General features: G+C 33.7%; 1 long non-coding RNA gene across 1 annotated transcript; it reads right to left on the bottom strand.

The window, feature by feature from the left end:
• Positions 1–9,331: 9,331 nt before the first annotated feature.
• LOC149231086 (uncharacterized) lies at positions 9,332–9,880 on the bottom strand. Its single transcript, XR_016247421.1, has 2 exons — positions 9,716–9,880; positions 9,332–9,596 (listed from the first exon to the last, which is right to left on the bottom strand). It is a non-coding gene; the product is annotated as an uncharacterized LOC149231086 (long non-coding RNA).
• Between the last annotated feature and the right edge of the window lie 5,772 nt (positions 9,881–15,652).

The following is a 15,652-nucleotide window of genomic DNA, read 5'->3' as shown; positions in this document are numbered from 1 at the left end:
TCTTGTTAGAAAGTTCTTGGAACTTTGTGGTGTATGGAATTGTTGGGAATTCATGTTGCGACTAGCCAACCTCCTAGCCCATTCGACCATTCGACCCCCGCCCTCTAGTGAAATATTAGAAACCCTTCTATTTCGAATGTTATATATATATATATATATATATATATATATATATATATATATATATATATATATATATAGATATTTATATTTATATTTATATTTGAAAGGCTGAAAAAACCCAAAACACAAAGAGAAAGCAATCGCAAAGAACAACCACAATAGATAGCTTGAGAACCTTATAATAGTGACTTTCCAGAACTTTATAGGAACATTGAAATAACAATGAAATGTTTGAGAATCGAATTAGATACAACAAAGGAGAATGTAAAAACAGTATAATGAACTTGTAATGAACATGTAACAATACTATAATGAACTTGGAAAGATTATTTAATTGAAATGAATATAAAACCAGTTAGAGAGAGACAAGTATAGCAAGCAAATCTTTGAAGACATAATGAGTAGATGCCTTTACATTTAATAATGAACCTTCAATTTAAATGTTTAACAATAATAGTAGGCCTTATCAAATTGAAAGAAGTTATGACTCGATATTCAAATTAACAAAGGAAGGATTATCCATTTATAATATTAAGAAGCTTATAAAATTGTTTGTTTGAGTCCCAGATATATTTATTTCACGTGTACTAAAAGGCGCAACATTATCTAAAGGTGGAAGTTGTAACATGTAACATAGGTGTACATACATAGAGGAGAGAAATAGAATGATGAAGTGAACAAATGAACAGGGTGGTCGCTGAAGAAATGAGAATGAACAGAGAAGCATATAGAAGTTGTTTTTTGTTGTAGGTGTCTTTATTTCTGTGCATAGAGGAGTCTCTTGCGAACATTTCTTGAGGGTTTTCCAGAAGACTTTGGGATGTCCATCGTGATACAAACATGGGGACACGAATATTAGTGAATAAAGGAGATGAGAGAGAGTAGTATTGATCGCAAATAAAGAGTACATGGAGGAGTGTTCGTAGGAGGAGTGTTTAATGGAAGGGGATGGAAGAAATCTAAATTCAAAAGGGAAGAAAATAGGAGCAAGTGTTTTTTTGTGTTTTTTTTTGAAAATTGTGAAAGAGTGTATATGTCCACATAGTATTGTTTTTTATTTTTATTTTTATTTTTTGGAAATTGGAAAAGAGTGTGCACACCCACATATAAGTTGTGTGACATGAAGACATGCACAAGGTAAGAAGTATAAAGTTGCAATATTCTCACTATACCCGGACATGTCCTCCAAGCTGAGAGTTTTTCTAGGTGTTTCAAACCCATCTCTTCGACAAATGGTGGAGGTTGTAGAAGTGGACCCAACATGCTAATGATGTCCACAATTGAGCCGAGGTTTGCAAATTTGATTTCACTTATAGATTTGAAATAGAAACGGTGGAAAGGAATAGTCGGAACATCATCCAAGCAAGGTTCAACAGTGGAAGTTGCAGAGAGGAATACTTCCCATTTGCTATGAAGATGGTTGTAATTTGTGTTTGTTGGTTTGACTGCCCCATTTGAAACCATGTAAATCTGCCCAATTTGGACAAGATCATGCAAGGAATCTCCTAACCCATCAAAGGCAGAGAGATGTGTTGCATCATTGGCACAATCAATGAGGTCAAATCTAAATACCTTTCTAAAGGCTCGAGCATTGTTGTATGAGCGAAGGGTTGTTTTTGTAAGCACCCCACCCTGGATCGACCAATGTTTATGGTAGGAGCTTAGCGCCATGAATGGCATGGTAGCAAGCACAACAGAGGAAAATTGAGTTGATGATGAAGCAGAACCCTATGTCAAAGCAGGAGTATGTGAGCAGGGGCAGTGTGACGTTGAAGAGCTCAGTTGGTATGTTGACGACTATACAATTTGAAGAAAAACTAGGTCCCCAATCAAAGTTGCATGACATTCGAGAACTTAGAGTTCAAGAACTTCTATAGTCCTCAAAAGAAGGAAAGAAAGAGGAAAGCAATGCGACATAAGTTGGAATTTCAGTGGCGAAGAGAGGGAAGGAAAAGAAAAACATAAAGGATGCGGTGAAGAGTGTGAACATACACATAGTTTTGTAAAAGTGTGGAAGTGGCTTCTTTGAGAATGATAATCGACCTCAGTTGTAGGCCACCAGAAACGACATGGGCATTGTAAGAAAATGGAAGCAAAGTTATATTCTGAGAGGTATTGTCAGAGAGGGAAATGTGGTAGCATTGGGACGCTGTCTTTGTCGAAGTAAGAAGGTCGAGTTCAACTATTTGGAGCAATGGTTGGATCGTTGTAGAGCCAGCTAGCAACAAAGTGATGGCATTTGTTGTCAAGGTAGGCTCCATGATGAGGAGGAAAGGAGGTGTCCTGAAAGGTGAAAGCGAGTGAAATGTTGTTAACATTGAAAGGGAAGGGGAAATAAATCAACCAATGATCTCTCGTTCACAGGATTACCATATTTGCAGGCAAATGAAAGAAGAACGATTCACAATTTAGATTGTTGCTAACATTGAAAGGTAAGGGGAAATCAATCATGAGATGTTTAATCATAGAAAGATGCCTCTCTATATATGACATTTCAGAAACTCCACACCCTGATGTTTTGTACATCCTGTCAATGCAGATATTCTTCTTACAGTAGAAACATGCAAAAAAAACTATATATGCAGCATGACAACATTGATACTTGGCATCTGATTTTACAAGGCGATATGGTTAGAAGGTTCTTGATTCTCACCTGCTTTTTAATGGAATTCTGGGACAGGTATCCGTGCAAAGGCAACAGCAGCAGGACATGCAGCAGCAACAACAAGAGGGCAACAATAGCACAACAGTGTCAACAAAAATTGCAACTTGAAAAGCAGCATAATAGATCGAGGTGAAGAGGCTAAATAGAGCAACATCCGTCCACCAACTAAGCAGAGGGAGAAATAAATGAGAGTAATGACAGATGACATAATGCTTGGTGCTACTAATGACAGAGGTAATGACAAAGATGTTCATGTGAGCGAGAATAAAGTGAGAATAAATGCACATAGTCAGTCCATTAATTAGATAAATGAATAAAATAGCTCTCGAGACCAAGATATGTGGATAGGCATTAAGCTTTAATTATTAAACAATATGGCATATTGATTAAATATATATCGGAGCTTTTGGGCATTGATACTTTGACATCATAAGAATACCTTTGGAAATCTCTGAAACCCAAAGTCTAATCCATCATATTAATGTGGCTCTTTTCAATAAACAAATATTATAAAGTGGCTGGGGCATAAAACATATGATCTTCGTGCGAGCGAAAATAAAGAGAGAAGAAATGCACATAGTCAATCCATTAATTATATTAATGAATAAAATATCCATTGAGACCAAGATGCGTGCATAGGCTTTAAGACTTAATCATTAAATAATGTGGCATATTGATTAAATATATATCGGAGCTTTTGGGCATTGAGACTTTGACATCAGAAGAATCCTTTTGGAAATATCTAAAACCCAAAGTCTGATCCATCATATTAATGTGGCTCTTTTCAATAAACGTATATTATAAAGTGGCTAGGGCATAAAACATATGATAATCAACTGTCAGAGTAAAGGACCCACATTCCACATCATTGTCTCTGTTCCCGCATATTGGAGGTAATGGATATCAGGGTTTTTGTTTTGAGACACATTTAAAAAACCTCGATAACATCATTCGTTGATACTACGATATGCCAATCTCCCTATACTGATCGAGAGTTCGATTTTGAGCTTGCGAAGCTCAGAGCTCAAAGATAATTCCATGTTTATTAGGCACCCAACTAAGGGGAATTGCTTCAATTGTTGTAGGAAGCCTGCATTCTAAGAAATAAAAAATTATAGCCTGCATCAGACCAACACACTTGCAATTTGATTGCAATTGCCAAATTATGTATCAAGGTCTATCTTGAATACAAAATGTTCACATATTTGTTAATTCTTGAGCATAAATATAAGGTATCAATATTATTATCTCGTTAGTGTGACAAATAAATATTAAACCTATGATGGGCTAATTGAAATCATTCAAAATTTAGAAATTCGTACAACCCCAAAATTTCACACAAAATATTATACAAACTATTATTTTCCACATTCCTTAGTCCTCCTTTTGGCGTTCCTTTGAACCTATTGATAGATAAAAATGTCTTAATAAACATTTGGAGAAATCCACCGAGGCAAGACCTGTAACTTAGATTTATATCTGTTGAAGTGGTGGTTCTGACTAGTATTATGAGACTAGTTACCCTTCCACACAACAAGTGTACAATAGGGATAAATGAATGACAAAGTATAACTCTAAGCTATGTATTGCATACATATTACTCTAATATAATCTAAACTATAAGGGGGCTCTAATATTGGGCTGGCACATGGTCGCTAAGACTCAAAGAACTAAAGGCGCAAATCTGGGGTCGGGCACTAATAAGAGCTATGGGCCTATTGTGGAAAAAAACACAACACACCCATTTTGACTTTATTATTATCCTAAGAACTATAGGGACCCTTTTGAATTTGCATTTGGATTTTGAATCATTGAATAGTTTCATCTTAGCCTAGGTTGCCTTGTTTTATTTTTAGTTTGCCTTAATCTGACTAAGTTTGTTGTTAATAAAACTTTGTTTTAAATTTTAAATGATTAGCACTAATTAATAAATAGCCCCCGAGACCAAGCTGATGTTACAACATGTGGCAATGACTCTTTAATAAACAAATAGTGCAAATTTAGGCTATCAGATTTTTTTTTTGAAAACCTTTATAACCAAAGTTCGACGAATATAAAGTGGAAACTAACGCAAATAACACATATGGCGTATTATAAAACACTATCGGAGAAATACCCATATCAGAGTTTTTGTTATGAGTCACATTATGAAACTTGCGATAAACCTAATTTCTGATATTTGTTGGACCCACCTGCCATATCATTTCCTCCACTCCCTTATATCGAAGAATTCCATATTGGAGTTTCTTAGCCTAGGTTGCCTTGTTTTATTTTTAGTTTGCCTTAATCTGACTAAGTTTGTTGTTAATAAAACTTTGTTTTAAATTTTAAATGATTAACACTAATTAATAAATAGCCCCCAAGACCAAGCTCATGTTACAACATGTGGCAATGACTCTTTAATAAACAAATAGTGGAACTTTAGGCTATCAGAGTTTTATTTTGAAAACCTTTATAACCAAAGTTTGATGAATATAAAGTGGAAACTAATGCAAATAACACATATCGTGTATTATAAAACACTATCGGAGAAATACCCATATCGGAGTTTTTGTTATGAGTCACATTATGAAACTTGTGATAAACCTAATTTTCGATATCTGTTGGACCCACCTGCGACATCATTTCCTTTGCTCCCTTATATCAGAGAATTCCATATCGGATTTTTTGTTATGTGTCACCTTTTAAAAGTTTTGATATCATATAACCTCTGATATGCGATATAACCTCTGACCTCCGATATGTTTTAATCTCCGATATGTCAAACCCGATTTGATTTAAGTTTTGGATTAATTATAAAATCACATCCGCTCTCATATCGGAACTTTTGAAATGACATATATCTAAAATCGTCAATATGACTTAATCTTCCAATCATTGATATAGTTGTGGATCCGATGGGATTTATCACAACGATTTAATATAATATCGCATCTGCTCCTCATCAAAACTTTCCATATATTGCAAGTTTTGCAGAGTGTGTCATGTTAAAACTTCGATACTCCAACCTCCGATATCCATCCGCGTTCGCCACTTGTCACACTTTGGTTTGGTCGTTGCTATTAAGTTTTGAATAAGTCACTGTTAATGGTATCAGGCTATTTATCATTGGTTTTTCATTAGGATTAGCAGATCCGAAACCAAAATGAGAATTCTCCATAGAAATCGCCCAAATATTGAAGCTTTCACATCGCAAATACTTGCTCCGCGAGGCTAGAAGATGACGACCATAATCGCCCCTCCTATTGCTGCTTCAACTCTATGGAACAATGTCGGGTTGAGGGCGTCCAAAGGCGGAGGGAAGATTTTCTGCACACGGGAATTGGGAGGCTTAGGCGCTGCGATAGTGGGCGAAGGCGATTCAAGTAACAGAGAATGGAGGACTTGAAGCACAACGCTGCGAATCACCCTTCTTTGTCCCAATACCATAACAAAAAACTAAATGGATCAGATGTGATATCACAATAAAACCAAATCTTTAATTATATCGGAGAATACCCATGTCAGTTTTTTGTTGTGTATACACAACAAAAAACTGACATGGGTATTCTCCGATATAAGGGAACGAAGGAAATGATGTGGTTGGTTGGTCCAATGCAGAAAACATTTGAACCAATGGACAAAAGACTTGGGATATGTGGTGACATTGTTGTTAGTAGAGCCCAAATCTCGAGGTGCACCCCACTGCCCACTCCCAGTGGTCCAACAGAGACCATGCAAAATACATGTGAATATCACACCGTCAAATTGGCATATTTTTTCTAGACTAACGAATCTGCTACATTGTTGTGAGAAAGAACCTCATAATAAAAATCCTATCGGCTTAATTAAAAATTGGAAATTGACTTATTTTTTAAAGTGAAATTTATGAATAACGTTTTGATTTTTTAATAAAAAAATAATTGAATAAAACTTAAAGTAAGTAAGATTTTGACATTTTTAATGAAAAATTAATTATTTGAGAGATACTTTACCTTTTTAACTATATGTTGAATAAACCATTTATGTTATAAAGGAAATCAAGGGATATACTTTTCTTAGATCATAAACAAGTGCTGCATGCAGCCGGTAGTCCCTGCCTATATAACCGAAAAATTAGCAAGTTATCTGAAAAGAAATTCTCGTGGGGTTACAGTTGTTGCAAGTGTGTGACAATTGTTGCCGTTGGCAAGCACTAACTGGAACGAATTGTCCACTCCATTACTGGCCGATGCCAACGCTGTTGCAAGTGTGTGACAATTGTTGCCGTTGGCAAGCACTAATTGGAACGAATTGTCCACTCCATTACTCGCCGATGCCAATTCCCCATTTCATTTCTTCTGTTACCAGACAGGGGCATATGGCCGCCTTGCACTTTGGACGAATAAACTGCTTTCTAAAATTTATATTATTAAATTTATTTTATAAGTATGAAAAAAACAATTATGAAGAAATGTATTTAACAATAATATATATATATATATATATATATATATATATATATATATATATATATATATATATATATATAAATTATGTAAATTTTTATTGTGTATGATTAAAAGAATTTAAAATGAATATAAATTTAATAAAATTAATGTAAATTGTTCACGTGGTTTTTGATAGATGATTATTGCGTGTTCTGTTAAGGTACTCTTTGATGTGAAGTTATTGGTTCAATTCCCCTTGGATGTGATGATATGTTGGATATTATGAAGATATAGTCCTGCGAAACCTGAAAAAGAAAATTAATATAAATTAAAATAAAATAATTGTGTTTCAAATTAGTGCAAATTAAAATAAAATAATTATGTCTTTTAGCCTACTTCAATCGGTCATTGCGATTCAAATTTCTCTATTTAGGATTTCACTTCAATTCCCCCTCAATCTAAGTGATATATTGAACTATTGGAATCCTATTGAATACTCAAGAAAAAAAATTATAATATAATTAAAATTACTTAAACCCACATTAATGTTCATATTAAATATTTTTGAAAAAAAAAATTATAATATAATTAAAATTACTTAAACCCACATTAATGTTCATATTAAATATTTTTATAATATAATTATATGAATGATTTGTCGATATAATTTTTTTTATCATGATAATATAAGTTTAACTAGTGATATAAATCTTTTAACAATAAATTAATTAATTGGAAATCAACCTAGATTTAACAGATTCTTATTGATTACAACGGGACTCCCGATGGAATCAATAATCATACATAAAACATCTCAGAATTATATATGAACCCATATAACTAGCACCCCCAAAAAACAATATAGCAGAAAGCATTTAAACCTTATAATATAAACAAGTGAAATTAATGAAGATTGAACTTCATACAACGATCTACATAAAAGTGTATTTAAATTTGTTCTTAGAGAGTAACACATGTTTATATCGTTAACTTTAGCGATTACAACCAATCCATAAACTATACTAGACCTACTAGACCTTCTGTATTACAAATGGAAATAAATAAATAAATAGGTATTTTAAGACTCCAAGAAAGAAAAACTGAACAGATAAGTATAATATTAAAAACAGAACAGCACGACACCCAATTATTCCATTGCAGAAACATTTCTTATTAACCGTGACCAACACCAAAACTAGATCCAGATAACAGCAGTCTAGTTGCCCTGATTTATAACGGAAACCATTTCAGCCTTATAATATAAACAAGGAAAATGAATGAAAATTGTACTTCATGCAAGGATCCATATAAAATTGTACTTCATACAACGATCTATATAAATGTATGTATTTAAAATTATTTGAAGTGTAATGTATAGGTCATATGGATTGTTATACTACACAGGTTTATATACTATATAAATCGTTGGTTTAAAGCGAATTATAACCAGTCCATAAAGTATACCAATCCTTCTCTGTGTTTGTATTTTAGGAAACTTATTTAGACCCTTTAGAAACAATTACCATATTATGAAATAAAAGGCAGCGATGATGACGGGAAGCCGTAAATAACTATTTAAAACTCAGAGAAAGAAAAGCGGGAAAGCCATGCAAGTATAATATTAAAAACAGTATGACGCCCGATTATTACATTGCAGAAACGTTTCTTATTGACCCTGACCAAGAAAGAAGATTGACAGTGAATTTATATAAATATTTATAATTCAGTAACATGGATGCAGAAAAGAATGTTATTCTAGCCCTTTTTTCTGTAAAATTACAGCTTCTGTAATTTTATACACTTAAAAAAATTATAATATTCTATTTTTATAGACTTAAATCTATTTTAATAAATTAAAAATTAAAACACAACTAAATGAATCAATGGCACTGTAATTTCAATCTAAATTAAAAATAATATACATTTTAATTTAAATTAACGGTACTTCAATTTAAGTCTATTTGTGTTCCAAATTCATGATTTACAGGTTGCGCACTTACTCGACGAACAACGCACTAAACCAACAATGCGGTAAATGCCTCCAACAACCACAGATAAAATAAGTAAACACATACGAAAATCAATCTGGTAAAACTGGTTAAAAATCACACATTAACAGCATACCACAATAAACTGGTTAAAACTGGTTTTATTTTCATTTTCACAAGAGTCCTCAATACACAATAAAAACCCGACACTCATAAGTGAATCTTACTGAGCAGAAGAATTGGAACATACAAATATTTTATAAAAAGGGTTTTCTCAGCTACCTTTTCAACTACTCCGTGCATTGGGAATCAACCATGAAAATCTCTTAATATTACTCAGGGAAATCTCAATAAGAATTTGGAGCATGAACGAGCGCCACCGCCAAATATTTAAAGGGGGTTTACTCCTCTCTGCAATGCGAGTCAACAACAAAAACCCTGTCAATATAAACCTGACAAATTCTAATTGCATGTTAAAATTTTTAACAGACTTATGATTTGAAAAGAATCAAACGAAAATAAAACAATACCTGGCCAGAAAGGTAATGCACTCCATTGTTGCTTATGTAGGACATCTCACTGAATAACATCACCTGGGATTATAACCTGCATGCTTATAGCTGAAGATGGGAAGCACAAATGAAAGGAGTCTCCATTTCTGCCACTCCTCCATTGCTGCATCAAACTATTTTACAACAAACTGTAACAAACTATTAGAATATTTTTTGGCAACCGCCATGGAGGAGGCTGAACTAAAAACAGATAATGAAACCTTTGACATTCCAACTCTAGCAATTGCAAGAAAACTCAGAACACAGTCTTGGCCTCATGGTCGAAACCCTGGTCCAGAACCTAGAGATTATATGTCATATTATCGAAGTACCTCGCTTATAAAAGAAACCAGTTCCAAAAAAAGGGCGCGGCCTACCTGAGAACAATGACTCATAATGAGAAATCAACTTGCTCGCCTACAGATAGCACCAGAGCTGCCGCATGCAGAAAGCCCACTAGAGCTTCTGCATGCAAATAGCCATGTGGCAAAGTTCGTGTCAGTGAATTATATGTAGTTTGGATATAAAAATCTTCAGTGAATTATATTTAGTTTGGATATAAAAATCTTTTGCACCAGAATATTTAGTTTGGATATAAAAATCTTTTGCACGAGAAAACCTTGGATAGCAGAAAAGTTGAATATCTTTTGCACCTGAAAACTTTGGATATCAGAAAAGTTTGCCGCAAGGACACGCAGAAGAGCTACCAAAAACTTAGGATATCTTACTTTTACCCGTCTTGAAACCTGCGAAGCCCGCAATAAGACCCTCAATTTTGTTGGCCAATCAACAATTACATAATAAATTTTATATTATTTTTTAACATGAAAACTTTGGTTAAAATTGTGATGCACATCAATATTTTTGGTCAAACAGAAGATTAATACGCCGTCAACGCTAAATCGATCGCTATTAGTCCCAGGCAAGGACTAATAAAATGCAGTAAAATTTATCACCCTAAGTTTCCAAGTGTTACTAACTCGCAAATCGGAGAAATAAATATCGTTCAACACTCCAAGGTGGCATACCAACAAAAGTCTCTTAATTGAGTTCATTTCATTTTAATTTCAAGAAATACCTTCAATATTTCGAACCTTCACAAATCCTTTAATTTAATTTGTTGCATTCTATTTCTAAAAAAAATGTAGAATGGAACGTAACACTATCGTTCAACACTCCAAGGTGGCATACCAACAAAAGTCTCTTAATTGAGTTCATTTCATTTTAATTTCAAGAAATACCTTCAATATTTCGAACCTTCACAAATCCTTTAATTTAATTTGTTGCATTCTATTTCTAAAAAAAATGTAGAATGGAACGTAACACGTGGCATCTATATGGCACCTTGTGAATTACACTTTCTCATATAGAGGGCAATCTCAACAAAAATTACACTTGCACCAAAATCTTTAGAATATAATTTGTAGTAGTGTGATGACGGGTCATCCATTATATCCAACGTGACCATACTAAGAAAGTAACATGAAACACACTTAGAAAGCTCGCAACAATAACATTTATAAGCTCTTTGATAGTTGTAATGGATATGCTCTTTAATAGTTGTAATGTATGTGGAAGTGGCAAGGTGGAAGGTAAGAATAATTTGATTAACCATTTATATTTGGTTAATAACTCCCTCAACTAATCAGTAACTAAGAGGTCAACTAATCAGTAACTAAGAGGTCCATCTAGGTGAATCAATTAATGAATTTATATTTACTTAATTTAAATGTCATTTTTCCCGGATGCGGGTGCTAATAGTTTTAATGCCGCGTGTTAATGGAGTTAAGAGGCATGTGGCTTGTCACATGGGCCTCTGTCAGCCCGGACAAGCCACGCCACTCCATGACGAAGGCTCCTTAAATTCGCCGGAAGGCGAAGCAATGAGCGAGTCTGCAATGGTTTATGCGGAGGGGAATGTCGTTAGTCTGTCTAGTCGCTTGCAGGGGAATGCTGTGGGAATGTACAGTCGTTTGCAGGCGCCATTCAATGCGCTGCAACATCCGAGGAGTATGGGAGCTATTAAGGTTGCTACCCAAACCACTCTGCCGCATCTCAAGCCGTTTGAGTGGGTGATCGCTTGGTGTAAGGTTTCTCAAGGAATTGCTGGTGTGGGAAGCCATTGTCAAATGTCAAGGGAGAGGCTCAGGATGAGCAGTCGCAGAGGAGGGTCACGGGGTCGTTCTGCCTCTCAGAGGCCTGAGATCTCACCATCCTCTTCAGTAGAGATTACCTCTGAGCAAAACAGGCCTCCGGGCAGCAATGTTAGAGGAAGCTGGGGCATTCCGGAGTGTGGTCACACGGAACACCCGGCCATTCGTTACAGAATCCCCTGTGCATTTGCAAACAACACTCTGATAGTTTCGGTCACCGTGGAGCATTGCAGCAGTATTCGGGGGCGCTTGGAAACTGTGAATGTTCCGAGGGTTGATATGGAGACTCCCACTGTCGACTTCAGGCGTCCAGTTCAGAAGGATGAGGCCGGCCCCAGTGAACCTGTTCAGAGGAGCTCGTGCCAGGATAAGGAAGATTCGGAAAAGCTCAAGGGCCCTGCAAAAGATGAGCCTCACACCACGGATGAAGATTAACTCAGAAGACGCCAAGTCTGGGGAGCAAGGAATGAATTTCTCTGACCATCTCATTTTGCTGTTTTTGTATATTTGTCATGGGGTTTATGCTCGCAGTGTCGGTCCAAATCACCATAGTCTCAGTCCACGCGTCAGTCTACATGTTCACCGTGTCGTTTTCTATATACATCGTGTCGAAATATGTTCACCGTGTCAAGTAATGCATCCATCGTGTCGATTTCTGTATTCACCGTGTCAAGTCATGAATCCATCGTGTCGATTACTGTATTCACCGTGTCGAATCTCTCTGCAAGGTTAGCAATGACCGATATCTTCTTTGAAGAAACAGGGCTTCGGCCCAGATGTAATTTTTGTTGTAATTTTGACTTTTTTGTAATATAAATAGCTCAGTTTTAACGAGAAAAAAAATAAATTTAAATGTCATTTTATATTACATATATTCGTTTAACATTGGTTTTGTGTGCTATTTCATGTAATTCAAATATAAGTCTATTATGTTATCCCAAATATGAATAGTCAATTAATTTTCCAAATATGAACTTTATTTCCATAGATTAAAGGTTTTCTCATACATATTTCCCAAATTTCAAAGCTCACATCTTCATGGATTTTGCTAACATGATTGCACTTATCGTAGCTAATCAATTTGAATTTGTATTTTAAACATTCAAACATCTCTAAAATTAAGCTAAAAATCAATTTTAATTCCAAGAAAAGCTTTCGTTAGTAGTCAAGTCCCTTTTAGTTTATGCAAGTGTTATTAAAAGCAGCTACAGACAATTCATTGATCAACTTTTAGTGCCCATAAGTCTGGGCAGGTGAGATTGTATTTTGGTTCTAAGCTCAATTTAACTCCTTGGCACTCAAATTCAGGAAAAATAAATAGTTGAAAATTAATATTTTTTGCCATAGTCAATGAACATGGAAAACATTAGGCGTTGTCTGGCATGAATTCGTTAATGATTTGACTCTTAGAGGTAATTGAGTTATTTCCTAATAAATCATGTACCCTAATTATGCAATCAAAAAAAATCATTGAAACAAACAACTTAGATTTGTTTCCTCCAATTTTCATTAGACACATCTTAAACTTGCATTAAATCTGGGTCTTAGATTTAAAAATGTAAAATTTTAACGCCTTTAGAAGGGTTTAATACTACCCCTCAATGAATGGGAATGACTTGTTGTTTTAAAACTTTTTAGAAATCTCTGGGCCCATAACTAACCTTTTCAACATAAAGTTAATGCTAAGAATAAAAATAAGCCGACCTTTTTGGTCTTTTAGGTCTTTTGGTTTAAATTAGTAAATTTTCCCTGTGACAACATTTCCTCCATTCGATATTTTACACCAAGTTAAAATTAGCAACAAAATTGTTTATACTTGCTTCTAATGTTTTATTAAAATAATTGTCTAATCATCAAAATATCATTTGATTTTTAAAAAATGTTGTTACATTGAATGTGTGAAGCTCTTTTAAAATTGCAACTAACCTATCCATTGTTTTCCGAATGCCTTTGAGCTTTTTTGGTTAAAATTATCCAAAATTTTAATCATCAACAATACAATGTGTTGTTCTTAAATTCACATGATACTTGTGTATTATTTATATTTTCTTTTAAATATCTCTTTTAAATATTTCTAATATCACAAGTGTTGTTTTATGAGCTTCTTCGGTTAATATTACCATCTTAAATTGCTTGGATGCACTATTTGTATTTTCATTTAAATATTTTTAATGACATAAGTGTTGTTTTATGAACTTTTTCAATTAAAATTACAAATAAAATTCTTCAAAATGATCAACAATATAATTTGGATTGGTTGGATGCTAAGGCATTTTGCGTTGTTCTTAAATTCACATGATACTTGTGTATTATTTGTATTTTCATTTAAATATATCTAATATCGCAAGTGTTGTTTTATGAGCTTCTTCAGTTAATATTACCATCTTAAATTGCTTAGATGCACTATTTGTATTTTCCTTTAAATATTTTTAATGGCATAAGTGTTGTTTTATGAGCTTCTTCACAAATAAAATTCTTCAAAATGATCAACAATATAATGTGGACTCGTTAGATGCTAAGGCATTTTTTGTAAGATTTTTTTTAATGCTAGAGTAATTATATAGTAAATATATGTGTAGGTTTATAAGGTTAATGTGATGAAGTTAAAAATATATGATGATAATATAAACACCAACTACAATCTATAATAATGTATTCATGTTTATGACAATATAAACGTAATCTCAAGGCAAGGACTAAATAATATTATTATTTAGTGTTGTGGTTAGAATATCTAACTTTTCTTGTGAATGAATTTAATGAATCCTAGTTAATGCAACTCCACCCAAAAGTCGCCAAAATGTATATCTTGACAACCTTTCTCAATAACATTACTTCTCATGTATTTGCTAAATACTTTGAGGATTTTCAACTCAACATTGTTTATGGTACCTCTAAAAAATTTGAAACCATTATAAATACATATGAGATATATTTGAACAACGTGGATCTGGATTCTAGATTGTGATTGCCAAAAATATACAAGTGTGTAGAGTCTAGTATCCCAAGTCAGGGATCCTACCTGTGTTAGCCATTGTGTTAGAAAACAAAGCTAGCTCAAAGTCATCATTATCTGTGCAGTTTATTGTAAACATTAATTTCTAGATTGAAGGATAATCAATCAAGCCCTCAAAATGAGACAATATTTGGAAATTATTAATACATTTTTCAGTGTATAAAGTGTTTACAAAGTCTTATATACAAACACATCTAATGCATTTTAGTAAGTAATTAACAATTCAAATTTATTACCAATTCAAAGTATAAGGTGTGACATGTTCATGAAAAGGTTGCTCGTGGAGTAGTCGAAATTGACTAACCTTTGAGAAATCCAAAGCTTAGCAAAAGATACATTCAATATATCTAAGCAAATATGTCACAACTTATTGAAATATAACTTTATTAATTATAAAAAATATTTATTGGAGGATTATTGTACCATTCCTCTAATTGGTCTAGATTGATTTTATGTTTGTACCAAAGATTAATTAAAACAAAAACAAGAAAGAACCTCAAAGCAACTAAGTTTTTGTTTTTTTATAATTTTTCATATTTGTAATACAAACTTAGTATCTTATCAAATTTTGAAAATAGAATCTAATGGACAATAAGAATTTCAAATCATCAAAGTCTACTTTAGTTAAAAATCTAGAATAGCCATTAACAATGGTTCCTTAGATAAAGAGTCATCAAAATTACCTACCTTTGTTTGTTGGCATAGGCATTAAATCAAAGGTATCCACAGACGACAAAGCCATGGCTT

The sequence above is a fragment of the Pinus tabuliformis genome, chromosome J, assembly GCF_031772625.1.
Source record: "Pinus tabuliformis cultivar Carrire ecotype Pingquan chromosome J, CPIR1, whole genome shotgun sequence".
NCBI classification, from domain to species: Eukaryota; Viridiplantae; Streptophyta; class Pinopsida; order Pinales; family Pinaceae; genus Pinus; species Pinus tabuliformis.
This window is presented reverse-complemented; position numbering and strand designations above follow the sequence as displayed.